This window comes from Hibiscus syriacus, unplaced genomic scaffold, assembly GCF_006381635.1.
Source record: "Hibiscus syriacus cultivar Baekdansim isolate YM2019G1 unplaced genomic scaffold, ASM638163v2 tig00117056_pilon, whole genome shotgun sequence".
Classification (NCBI taxonomy): Eukaryota; Viridiplantae; Streptophyta; class Magnoliopsida; order Malvales; family Malvaceae; genus Hibiscus; species Hibiscus syriacus.
Window position 1 is genome coordinate 7,515,765 of NW_024063539.1, and position 12,824 is coordinate 7,528,588.

General features: G+C 36.5%; 1 pseudogene; it reads left to right on the forward strand.

Moving 5' to 3' along the window:
* Positions 1 to 10,533: 10,533 nt before the first annotated feature.
* Positions 10,534 to 12,732, forward strand: LOC120198490 (annotated as a pseudogene).
* Positions 12,733 to 12,824: the final 92 nt, after the last annotated feature.

Genomic DNA, 12,824 nt, shown 5'->3' on the forward strand with positions numbered 1-12,824 from the left:
TCGATGATCAGATTATAGGACACAGGAAGTCAGAATGTTGAGTTTGAGTAAAAGAAATTTCAGGATGTATGAGAATAGAGGTGAAATTGATAAGTTGAGTAAGCGAATGTTAAGATAATTTAGATTGGAAAGAATGTATATGATTGGTATAAGAGGGCTTGTGCCCTAGACTGAACCAAAGTTATTATCTAGCTGTCAGAGTAAAGGTGCTGGAGTTATAAGATTGGAGGAAAGATATAGTGGAGTTAATTATTATGATATGAATTTGAATATAATTTTATATTTTGAGCAGATAGCTATAATGTAGAAACAGAGATAAGTATTTGCATGGAACTTTCAGGAAGGAAAATACAAGTATAAGAAATGAAAGGGATTGATTTAAAAGAATCAGATACGATAAATATGGAAGTACAGAGGACAGTTTTGATATAGAGTGATGAGATGAATGTTATTGTCAACGTGATGAGTGACATTATATGGAATTTTAGAAAGGTCAAAGGAAAAATGCATAATCGAATGAGAGAAAAGACAACAATGGATTGGTATTACTGGTTATTGCTTATATGATAAACAACAGAAGATGAAGGTATAAACGAAAAAGATAGTCGAAAAACTAAGGGATTGAAAAGTAAGTTTCTGATGATGACAAGAAAGAATAAGTCAGGGAAGCAACATAAGAACATTAGAAGATATGTTCCTATTAAGATGTGCAGTGAAAATTCGAGGACGAATTTTCTTATAAGGAGGGGAGATTTGTAACATCCTCAATACCGGGTTAGTGATCAAATCGTAAAGTTTCATAATTTGATGACTAAAATAGAAGAATGAAATAGCTCTATGATTATTGGATGCATATGATGAAGGTTATTTTGTAATTGTTAAAGGAAATAAAGGGTAAAATGGTCATTTGATCATTTAAGGAATTATATACACGTGGGAAGAGAGCTATCTGGAAGCTTTCTTCTTCTTGCTTTCTCTTCTTCACGTGGGGCTAGCTTCAAAAGGTAAGTTCTTTGTTTGTAAATGAATTGTTGATTTTAAGGTTGAGTTTTGATTATTAGATGATAACTAAGCTTAAGGAAAGCTTAAATCATCTTAAAAACAAATGATGGAGAGGTTATGAGGGATTAAAGATTTGGAGTTTTTATATGAAACTTTGGAAAAGAATTGATAAGTAGAATTTGAAGTTAAATTTGACTTGTCAATGGTTAAATTAAGAAGTAGGAAGTGTTAGAATTGGAATTAGAACACATTGAAAATTTGGTATGATTTTTGAATCTTATATGGAAGATAGAATTTTGAGTTTAAAGAAGTGATTATGGAGTAGAAATGAGTTTAAGTATGTGTATGAAAGTTAGGAATATTAAAGGGAATGAAGTTTGATGTGTTGAGCTGAAAATGAAGGATTTTCGAGCTCAAAATATGATTTCTGGGCAAGGGGAATCGGTACCCATTCAAGGGGAACCGATACCCCTTCAAACGACAGAATTCCAGAATGTCTTGAGGGAATCGATACCCCCATGGTAGGGAACCGATTCCCCCTAAAGAAAAATGTTAATATTGGTTTAATAAGTTCGTTTAAGTTGCTAGTATTCAATTACAAGGTGTAGGTATCTAATGATTACCTCGAAATGTACTTTTATGTAGATTCTACGCATAAAGAATTCCGGAACATTTGGCAAGTAAGATTGATCAAGGGGAAAGATAAGAGATTTGAATTGACTAGTGAGGCCAGGTGAGTGCATATTAATTAGTTTATGGTGCTAAATGGAAACAAGACTTGCGACAAGTCTATTTCCTCTGTTAGAATGCATGAATATATGATTATACGTATATGAATGACATGAATTGTATGTATGCATGATTATATGTGTTAACATGCTTTTGAATGTAATGTTATGAGAAGTATGTGCTATGTAATGTATATATATGAACATATGTGAAACTGAACTATGTGACTGCATGATAAAGATATGAGCCATATGACATGATATATGTGAACATGAGAAAACAAAGTATAAGATATGAACTATGTGATCCTATGAGAATATGAAAAGAAGCTATGTGACTACAAGTATATGTTATGAGATAAGATCTATGTGATTGCATGCAACATATGATATTAGATATATGTTTACACATACATGTGGTATGTGACAGAAAAGAAGGAACATGTGGTTATGAGATCAATGATTACACGTACATGTGATACGTGACTGAAAAGAAAAGATATGTGGTTATAAGAGAAAGAATATGAATAAGTAATGTGAACTGTTATAAATGATAATGCCCATGTTATGTGATATGAGAGCTAGGGGTATAGTTGGCATGCCAAGGGTCGAGGGTTACCTATGTTCTTCGGAACATATGGACTGTTTACCTATGTTCTTCGGAACATATGGACTGTTTACCTATGTCCTTCGGGACATATGGACTGATTACCTAGGTTCTTCGGAATCTATGGACTGGTCCTTCGGGACATTGATCGAGCTGTGGTGACAGCATATGTGTGCACAACCTCAATGTACTCGCATACCTTAAGTTCTCACTAGTGTACATGGGCTAATAAAGTGATTAAACAATCATACTGAATGTGATATGTATACGATGGGTTTATAAGTGGTTTGAAATGTGTTACGTGAACCATATGATGTTGTGTGTGTATAGTGTGTGATTGAAAATGTTAACAATAAAAGTATGTGATTACATGATAAACTGTTAATGATGAATTATGTGTCTGTATGTATTTACTGTAATTAATCTGATATGATTTTATATGATACGAAGAATGCATGGAATTGTTATAACATGATAGAAAAGAACATGCATGTATCGATATATGTTTTAAAGTGCATTATAAGTCGTTATGCCTCACTAAGTCTTCGACTTAGCGTGTGATTGTTTCACACGTAGGTTTCGAGAAGAGTAAAGAGTGATGCGGAGCAAGACAGGTCAGTTTCCTTACCAAAAGATCAGATCAGAAATATTTGACAAAGTATGTATTTGTTTATGTATAAAGTGTTGGCATGTAATAAGTCATTAAGTACGAGCACTCTGATAAAGTCTGTATTTTGTTCTAAATAAAGTTTTAAATTTCCCGGGATTTTTCTTAAGAGTCGAGGTTTGAAAAGTCAATGTGACACTTCGGACTCGTATCCGGGTCGGATACGGGTTGGGGGTGTTACAGATTTAATCTCTTTAAATCATGCTTGAGTCGTTTAAGCTTCAGAACCAAAACCCAAAGAGGATTACGTTCAGTAAGAGGCATACACCAATTTGTCAGGTCTACACCTGAAAATGGCGATAAAAGGTTAAAGAAGTAGAGAGAAAGGTAGGTTTACAGAAAAGAAGTTCAATATTTTCATTCATAATTCTATTTTTTATCCTTTACATTCTATATATTACTCAGCTTATCCAATTATTTATTGACAGTTGGTATGCCTTCTAACAATATAATTGTTTCTGGTCCAGCTCAACTATGGCCCGCCTCATCCTTAATGTTGACTCCTTCATCCTAATTACCCTCTTCAGCCCAGTTACCATCACCCTCATATCTGCACACACTATCGAATAAAGCATCAAGTAAAATCAAAATCCCTAACTCCAATCTCAATTCCCCCATTTTCTAATCATCCAACCCTAATTTCTCCTTTCCTATTTCTAATAATACGTCCAAGGCCATGTCAATACCCCCTTTCAATCGATGTTTGTCCCCAATGATCGAAGTCAGGGAACTGCGATTTCAGTCGATGCTTGTCCCATTTCTTTTCACGATTCATTTGTCTAATACCATATGAGGATAAACACGAAGTTGTCCCTCATCATTAACCTCTAGTGGATCTTGAGAGGTTACTACTTTATCTCCAATTTTCTTTTTCAGTAGGCTAATGTGGAAAACATGGTGTATTTTCGATTTGTCAGGCAGTTACAATTTGTAAGATACTGACCCTATCTTTTTTATGACTTTATAGGTTCCATAGTACCTGGCTGATAGCTTAAGGTTTTTTCTTAACGCCACTGATGTCTGCTTATATGGCTGTAGTTTAAGGTAAACTTCATCTCCTACCTGTAGCACTCTGTCACTTCACTTTTTGTCTGCATAATGCTTCATACGTTGTTGTTCTTTGTCAAGTTGATCCTGTAGGACTGTATTCATATTGTCTCTTTCCTGTAGCCATTTTTGTACATCTGCTACTTTTGTTTCTGTTGACCATGTCATAGTAGAAGGAATATACCCATAGAGAGCTGTGAATGGAGTAGTTCCCAAAGTAGTGTGGAAACTGATATTATACCACCATTCTGTTTGGGATAACCACTTACTCCAATTAGTTGGTTTCATAAACACATCTCTCTCAAATATTGTTCTAAACACTGATTTAGTCTTTCTGTTTGACCATCAGTTTCTGGATGGTAAGCTGTAGTGAATATGGTATCAGTTCCCAACAACTTAAGTAGTTCTGTCCAGAAAAGATTTGTAAAAATCTTATCCCTGTCATATAAAGCTATTTTTGGTTGCCCATGTAGTTTATACACCAAATCCAAGTAGACTTTAGCTACTTCTCTTGCTGTAAAGGGATGTACCAGGGGTATAAAGTGTGCATACTTAGTAAACTTATCAATAACAACCAGTATACAATTGTATCTGTTAGAAGTTGGAAGTCCCTCAATGAAATCCATAGTAACAAATTCCCAAGCTTGTTGGGGAATTGGCAGTGGTTGAAGCAACCCTGGTTTTAAAATATGCTCATCTTTAATCCTCTGGAAAATATCACATTGTTGTACATAATCTTTAATCATTCTCTTCATTCCTTTCCAATAAAAATAAGACTTCACTCGGTGATAGGTAGCTTGAATCCCTGAATGAGCACCCTGGAGAGAATAATGTAGGGCCTCTATAATCTACTTCCTTAGGGAGCCTATTTGTCCAATATAAACCTTACCCTTATACCTTAGGACACTTTTTGAGTAGGACCATTCTGTTGCATCTTGAGTAGGAACAACTAATTCAGTGATCATTCCTGCTGCCACTGAATCATTATGATAACTCTGCTCAACCTCATGGACCCAGGTTGGAACAACAACAACAGTTGTTAATTGTTGTAATTCCACCAAATCATCATTTCTTCTAGATAAAGCATCTGCTGCCAAGTTGTGTCTGCCTTTTCTATACTGAATACTATAATCCAGTCCTAATAACTTTGTAAGCCCCTTTTTCTGTATGGAAGTAGTCAATTTCTGTTATAGTAAATGCTTTAGGGCCTCATGGTCTGTCTTTATAATAAAATAACCTCATTCTAAGTAATACCTCCATTTAGAAATGGCCATGAATATAGCCAAATACTCTTTTTCATAAATGGACAAATCTAATTGTTTAGGCCCTAATGCCTTGCTGAGATAAGCATTGGTTTACCATCTTGGGATAAAACTGCTCCTATTCCTTTAGAGCTTGCATTTGTCTCCAAGCAAAAACCTTTAGTGAAATCAGAAAGTGCTAAAACAGGAGCCTGGCACATTGCAATCTTAAGAAGTTCAAAGGCAGCTCTGCTTTCTTCTGTCCACTAAAAGTGGTCCCTTTTAAGCATAGTAGTTAGAGGCTTAGCAATCTCTCCATAGCCATTTATAAATCTCCTATAATATTCTGTCAAGCCAAGGAACCCTCTTAGAGATTTTAAGGTTTTTGGCAATTTCCATTACTGCATAGCCTGAATTTTTGCTGGATCAGTAGCTACTTCTTGCTTAGATATTATGTAGCCTAGATACTCCACTTCCCTTTATCCAAAGAAACACTTGGATCTCTTTGCAAATAACTGATTCTGTTTTAAAATTTCCAGAACAGTCTTAAGGTGCCTGGTATGACTCTCTAACTCTAAACTGTATATGAGTATGTCATAAAAAAACCAGTACAAATTTCCTTAGATAGGGCTCAAACAACTTGTTCATTAATGTCTGAAAAGTTACTGGGGTATTTGTCAACCAAAAAGGCATAACCTTAAACTCAAAGTGGCCATGATGAGTCCTAAAGGTTGTTTTAGGAATGTCTTTAGGAGTAATTCTAATCTGCCAATACCCTGATCTCAAATCCAATTTAGAAAAATAAGTTGCTCCAGTCAACTCATCCAACAAGTCTTCCACCACAGGAATTGGAAACTTATTTTTTATAGTTAAGGCATTCAATTGCCTATAATCTATACACATCCTCCAACTTCCATCCTTCTTCTTAACTAGCAAAAATGGTGAGGCAAATGGACTTTTACTAGTCTGAATTATAGAAGAATATAACATTTCTTTAACTTGCTTTTCAATCTCTGACTTCTGATGATAATGCATCATATAGGGTCTGATATTCACTCATTCTGCACCTTCTTTTAATTTGATTGAGTGGTCATGTTCTCTTAGAGGTGGTATTCCTTTTTGTTCTTCAAAAACAACCGAGTATTCCTCTAATAAACTTTTTAGCTCAACAGGTACCACTTCCTGGCTGACCTCCCCACTCAACATAAAAATTTCCCCTGTTACATCATTATTTTTTTCCATCAACTTATGCATTTTACTGTTGGATATCAATCTAACAGTGGATGAACTCTGCCCTCCTTTTAAAGTAATATCTTTCCCTTCTTTCTGGAAGTTCAAAGTCATATGATTAAAATCCATCAATAGTGGACTATATTTTCTCAACCAATCCACCCCTAACACCATATCACTCCCTTCCAGAGCTAAAACTCTGAAATCATGTTCAAATTGAAACCCTTGCATTCCCCACCTTAAATTTTTACTCATAGCTGAACTGTATAATTTTTCTCCATTAGCAAATGTAATGGTTAAGGGATGAGTTTGCTCCACTTCTATTCCCTCTTTAGACCACTGCTCAGTTATGAAACTATGAGTACTTCCACTGTCGATCAGGATGATCAGTAGTTTCCCTGATATGTGACCTTGTATCCTTAAGGTATTATAGTTTGTGCTACTTGTTATTACATTTATAGATATTTCTAGTTCTCCCTCCCCAGAGTCTGCTTCCTTGGGTTCATTGTATTCTGGTTCCACATTCTCAAATTCTCTTACATCCTCTATCTCTTCCATAGAATTCAGCTGTTTTACTTTGCATTGATGTCCTGGACTAAACTTCTCACCACATTTGTAGCAAAGTCCATGTGTTCTTCTATACTTCAGCAAAGATTGTCTATTCGAATTAGTATTATGAGTAACTCCTTTTTGTGGTTGATTCCAGATGGTATTAGGAGATTTATAGATGGGACTCTGTCCTGTAGATGTCACTCTATGTTAGAACCACAACTTCCTGTTTTCCACCTCCCAAGTCAACTCAACCAGTTTTGCTAATCTAAAAGCAGCAGCCAAAGTTACTGGATTATGAGTTTTTACTCTGTATTTAATTTCTTCCTTCAATCCACTCAAAAAACTGGAAACAAAATACCCTTCCTCCAGAAATGGACTATACTGCAACATGTAAGACTTCAATTCCTCAAACTTCTCATGATATTCTTCCACAAAATGTCTTTGGGTCAGCTTATTAAATTCCTCCACAATATCATTACAATTCTGATCACAGAATCTATGACATATATCTGCTGTAAACTTATGCCAATTCACCTTATGCTTCTGAGATATATAACCATCAAACCAAGTTTCAACCTTCCTAGTTAAATATATAGTAGTTAATTCCACTTTCTGATATTCAAGTACTTTAAAGATAGAAAAGTACTTTTGGCATTTTCTTACCCAACCTTTTGGGTTTGTTCTATCAAACATCTGAATTTCTATTTTAAGCCTGAAAGCATAATTTGACTGACCCTCTCCACCAATAGATGACTCCCCTAAGTCCACTGTATTTCCTTCTATTTTTAACTTTTGCACATCCATAATATCATTAAGTGGACTTTCACAATTTTGAGGAATAACAGCAGGTCTAGATGATAATATTCCAGGTTCATCTTTCTTGAAAGTATATTTCTCATGCTCATTAAGAACTGTTATTAAGCATGGTTTCTTACCTTCTTTTTTAGTTTGATCTACAGCTGCTTGTAATCGACCTTTATCAGACAAAGGTCAATCCTTTTCCTCAGCTGCCTGGCTCACCATCTGCAAGATTCTCTGCAAATATCCTCTATTCTCTGTCACTCCACTTTCTAGTGTTTGTATACTTGCTTCTAGCTCACTTTTCTAACCAGCCCACCATGATGGTAAGGTCTCTTCATTCCCAGCTTCCACTGATTGTTCTGGTGTCTCTGTGATTCCAGCCTTATGCATTTTCTTTGTCTTACCCAGCTTGAAAATTTATTGGGATCAATAATCTAGCTCTGATTACCAATTGTTAGGTCTACACCTGAAAATGGTGAGAAAAGGTTGAAGAAGTAGAGAGAAAGATAGGTTTACAGAAAAGAAGTTCAATATTTGCATTCGTAATTCCGTTTTTTGTCCTTTACATTCTATATATTACTCAACTTATCAAATTATTTATTGACAGCTGGTATGTCTTCTAACAATATAATTGTTTCTGGTCCAGCTCAAATAAGGCCCGCCTCATCCTTACTGTTGACTCCTTCAGCCCAGTTACCATCACCCTCATATCTGCCCACGCTATCGAATAAAGCATCAGGTAAAATCAAAATCCCTAACTCCTGTCAATTCGAAATCCCTAACTCCTCTCTCAATTCCCCTATTTTCTCATCATCCAACCCTAATTTCTCATTTCCCATTTCTAATAATACGTCCAAGGCCATGACATAATTATTCGAGACCATAGTAAGAAAATCAAGATCCTTTACCCAAAAATTAAAGAAACAAAAATGTTTAGGGGCAGAACCAACACCCGAATCAAAATAAACAACACCAGGGCAGTGATTTGAGATCCCTGGGGCTAAGAAAGAAACCAAAGCTTGAGGAAAAAGACCAATCCAAGAAGGAGAAACAAGAACATGATCAAATTTCCTAGCAAGAAAGGAAACATCCTGACGGTTTGACCAGGTAAAAATTGACCCCAAATAGGCATTATCAGAAACACCAAGCACCCCTAGGAAAACATTGAAATCCTTGACATCTTTTCTAACATCACCACTGATAGGTTCTGAACTTTTAGAGGCATGAGCAACAATGTTAAAGTCTCCCCCAATAAGCCAAGGCTCATCACCAAAATAACCTTTTAGCTCCATAAGATGTCCCTAAGATGTTGCCTATCATTTACTACATTATAACCACAAATAGCAGAGATGTAAAACTTATTACAACTGACCTTAATAGAAAAAGTCACGTTTTGAGCAGTAATAGCAATCATCACAACCTTAAAATCAACTTTACACAACTCATATACGCCCATTTTCAGCATAATCATAATTATGGAACCCTTGTTAGCCAACAAAAGAAGTATTCCAAACCTGTTGCACCTTACCAACCTTCACTCTAGTTTCAATCAAGCAATATCAATATTAGGAGCACAAATTCTAGTAACTACTCCTACTTGTTTATTGGGGTGATTTAAACCCCTAGCATTCTAAAAAAGAACCTTCATGGGGTAAAAAAGTAGAAGATCCAACGCTACTCCTTACCCTTCTTTCTACCTTGCCTAGCAGGTCGTTTTAGATCCTTAGAAGGTACTCCCTCAGCAACAACCTTAGAAACATTCATACCCAGGGTTTCAAATAGCGGTCGAATAGCGGTGCCGCGGCCGTTATATCGCGGTCGAGGCTGTGTCCGAAACCGCTATCACGAAAAATAACGGTATGAAGTGGGATCACACCAATAGCGGCAGATCGCGACCAATCGCGGAAATAGCGGACCGCTATTCTGTTATTTTAATTTTTTTTTTTTAAAAAAACATGTTTTTTATTAAAAAATCAGCTCATTCGAAAAAATTCACGATTGCGATATCCACAATGACCGTAATATCATCCGTTGTATCCGCAACCGTGATAAACGCGACGCGACCATAAACGTGACCGCAGGCGCTATTTAAAAACCTATTCATACCTTGCATCAAAACATCCACAGAGATAGCCGGCCCTAGGGAATTCACCCCAACAACAGCCCGTGGATCCTGTACAGAAGGCAGATCATTGAACTCGAATTTCAAAGGTACAATGAAAGATTTGCTTTCATCGAATGGGGTTCATTCGCTTTCGAAAACATGCTTGTTGTTCCTCTTGTTTCTGGAATTCATCACCAGGTTAAACATACATACATATATATAAACACACAGACAATATGTTCACAGTTATCTATTCAAATTAATGGGACATTGGCACTGAGTTTGTTTATCAATAAATCATAACGTTAACCCGGAATACCTCGCTCATTTCGTCTTCGAAAAAGATGGACTTCTGTTTCTTGATAATGTGGTTGGTACTGATTCACATACAACAATGATAGATGGATAGGAATTGCTGGTTGGGGAGTTGGAGGGATTGAAGCAATGCTGCTAGGTCGGGTATTCACATACAACAAAGATAGATGGATTCACATACATGCTTATTTACTTTTTGTTTCTAATGCTTTATTTTTCAAATTATGCATCCCCTGAGCATGGTATTGTCTGGTGTTGTTGGATTCAGGTTGTCGGGAAAATTGAAAGACGTGGTAACGGCGACTGATTTGGTTTTGACTCTGACACAGGTGTTGAGAAAGCATGGTGTTATTGGCAAATTTGTTGAGTTTTATGGTTAGCTCTATTATCATAAATCTTGGATATGGGATACTTTACCATCCAGTATACCCGGTTTATAGGGCCTTATCATCATAATAATGATCTTCAATGTGCTTGTAGGGGAGGGAGTGGCCTAGTGGCTGTATTATCATTGGCTGACCGAGCCACAATTGCAAATATGGCTGCTGAATATGGTGCAACCATGAGTTTCTTCCCTGTGGATCATATAACATTGCGTACCTTAAGTTAACCGGTAGAAGCAATGAGACAGTGAGTGTTTTTTTCTTTCTCCCTTTGCTCAAATCTCAAATTAGTATGCTTTTGAGAAGTTATATTATTGGTGATTCAGCTTTCGTATTTTTTCAGGTGTCGATGATTGAAGCGTATCTGCGAGAGAATAAGATGTTTGTAGACTACAGTCAGCCTCAACAAGAAAGAACATACACTGCTTATCTACAATTGGACCTTGCTGATGTTGAACCCTGTATTTCAGGTCCAAAAAGGTACTACCGCTTATTTTACTTCAATGATCTTCATTGTTTTCCTGTTGATTCTCAGTTTTCTTCGATGCTTTCTGACAGGCCTCATGACCGAGTGTCTTTGAAAGAAATGAAGGCCGACTGGCAAGCATGTCTCAATAATAAACTAGGATTCAAGGTTAGATTCAAACAGATTTGCACTTTGTTCTTCAGAACCTCTTGCGTGCTTAGTTTCATTAGTGTTTGTCTACTTGAAACACTAGACATTCTTAGTGTAGCCTACGGCTCAATCCGACTCGATATGCACCAGAAGTTACTAATATATCTATTTCCTCAGCCAGTCTGCATGACTAAGCAAATCGATGACATTCATATCATGTTCATCATGTCTCGGTCTTGTACCATAATTTACGATCCTTGTTTCCCTGCAGGGCTTTGCAGTACCAAAGAAAGAGAAGAATAAAGTTGCAAAACTCACATTTCAAGGACAACCTGCTGAACTTAAGCATGGTAGAGTCGTCATTGTAGCGATTGCAAGCTGTACAAACACATCGAATCCTAGTGTTGTGCTTGGAGCCGCACTCATTGCTAAGAAGGCTTCTGAGCTAGGTTTGGAGGTTAGAATTCATATCGTCAACTTCTTAAACTCCATCTATCTTTGTTTAACTGGCAAATAGCAGATAAATTTTATGTTCATTTTCTTGCAAAATATTTCAAATCATAATATATATCTCATTAGGTTAAGCCATGGGTTAAAACCAGTCTTGCTCCTGGTTCTGGAGTTGTGACAAAATATTTGCTCAAAGGGTTCCATTTGATTCTTGTTTTGGTGTCTGCAGCGGATTGCAGAAATACCTGAACCAGCAGGGCTTTAATGTCGTTGGTTATGGCTGTACATCTTGTATAGGCAATTCCAGAGAACTCGATGACTCGGTCGCTTCTGCAATTTCTGAAAATGGTAAGTTTCAAGGAGAGTTAACTGTCATTTATATTCTTAATTTCCTCATATTCTTTGTCCTTGTAAATATCATTATAATTTCTTTCTGGGAATCGGAATTTCGAAGGTCGAGTTCATCCTTTGACGAGCTAACTACTTTGCTTCACCTCCATTAGTTGTTGCCTATGCCCTTGCCGGCACGGTATGTAAAACCATTACTTGTTTTGCATGCTTGGAAACTTTGAAATCTAGTGTTGAATCATTTACCATATGCTGTCATATATTTCCAGGTTTATATTGATTTTGAGAAAGAGCCTATAGGAACAGGAAAGGATGGTGAGAGCGTTTACCACAGAGATATATGGCCTAGCAATGAAGAGATAGCCGAGGTAGCCTTCGATATCTGTCGACAAACTATTTGAAAGAAAGGATCGATCACAAATGATGATGATTTTCATGTTTTAACAGGTGGTTCAATCGAGTGTGTTACCCGATATGTTCAAGAGTGCATATGCAGCTATCAGAGATGGAAATCCTATGTGGAATCAGCTCGATGTCCCTGCATCCACTCTCTACTCCTGGGATTCGAACTCGACGTATATTCATGAGCCTCCATACTTAATTAATGGTGTAAAGAACTCAAAATATACATAGCAGTCTGATGATTTGGTTGGAGTGACTTTAAGAAAATCAGTTTTTTACTCAAAATATTCAACACTATTAACTATTTAAACTTAATAATAATATTATGAGA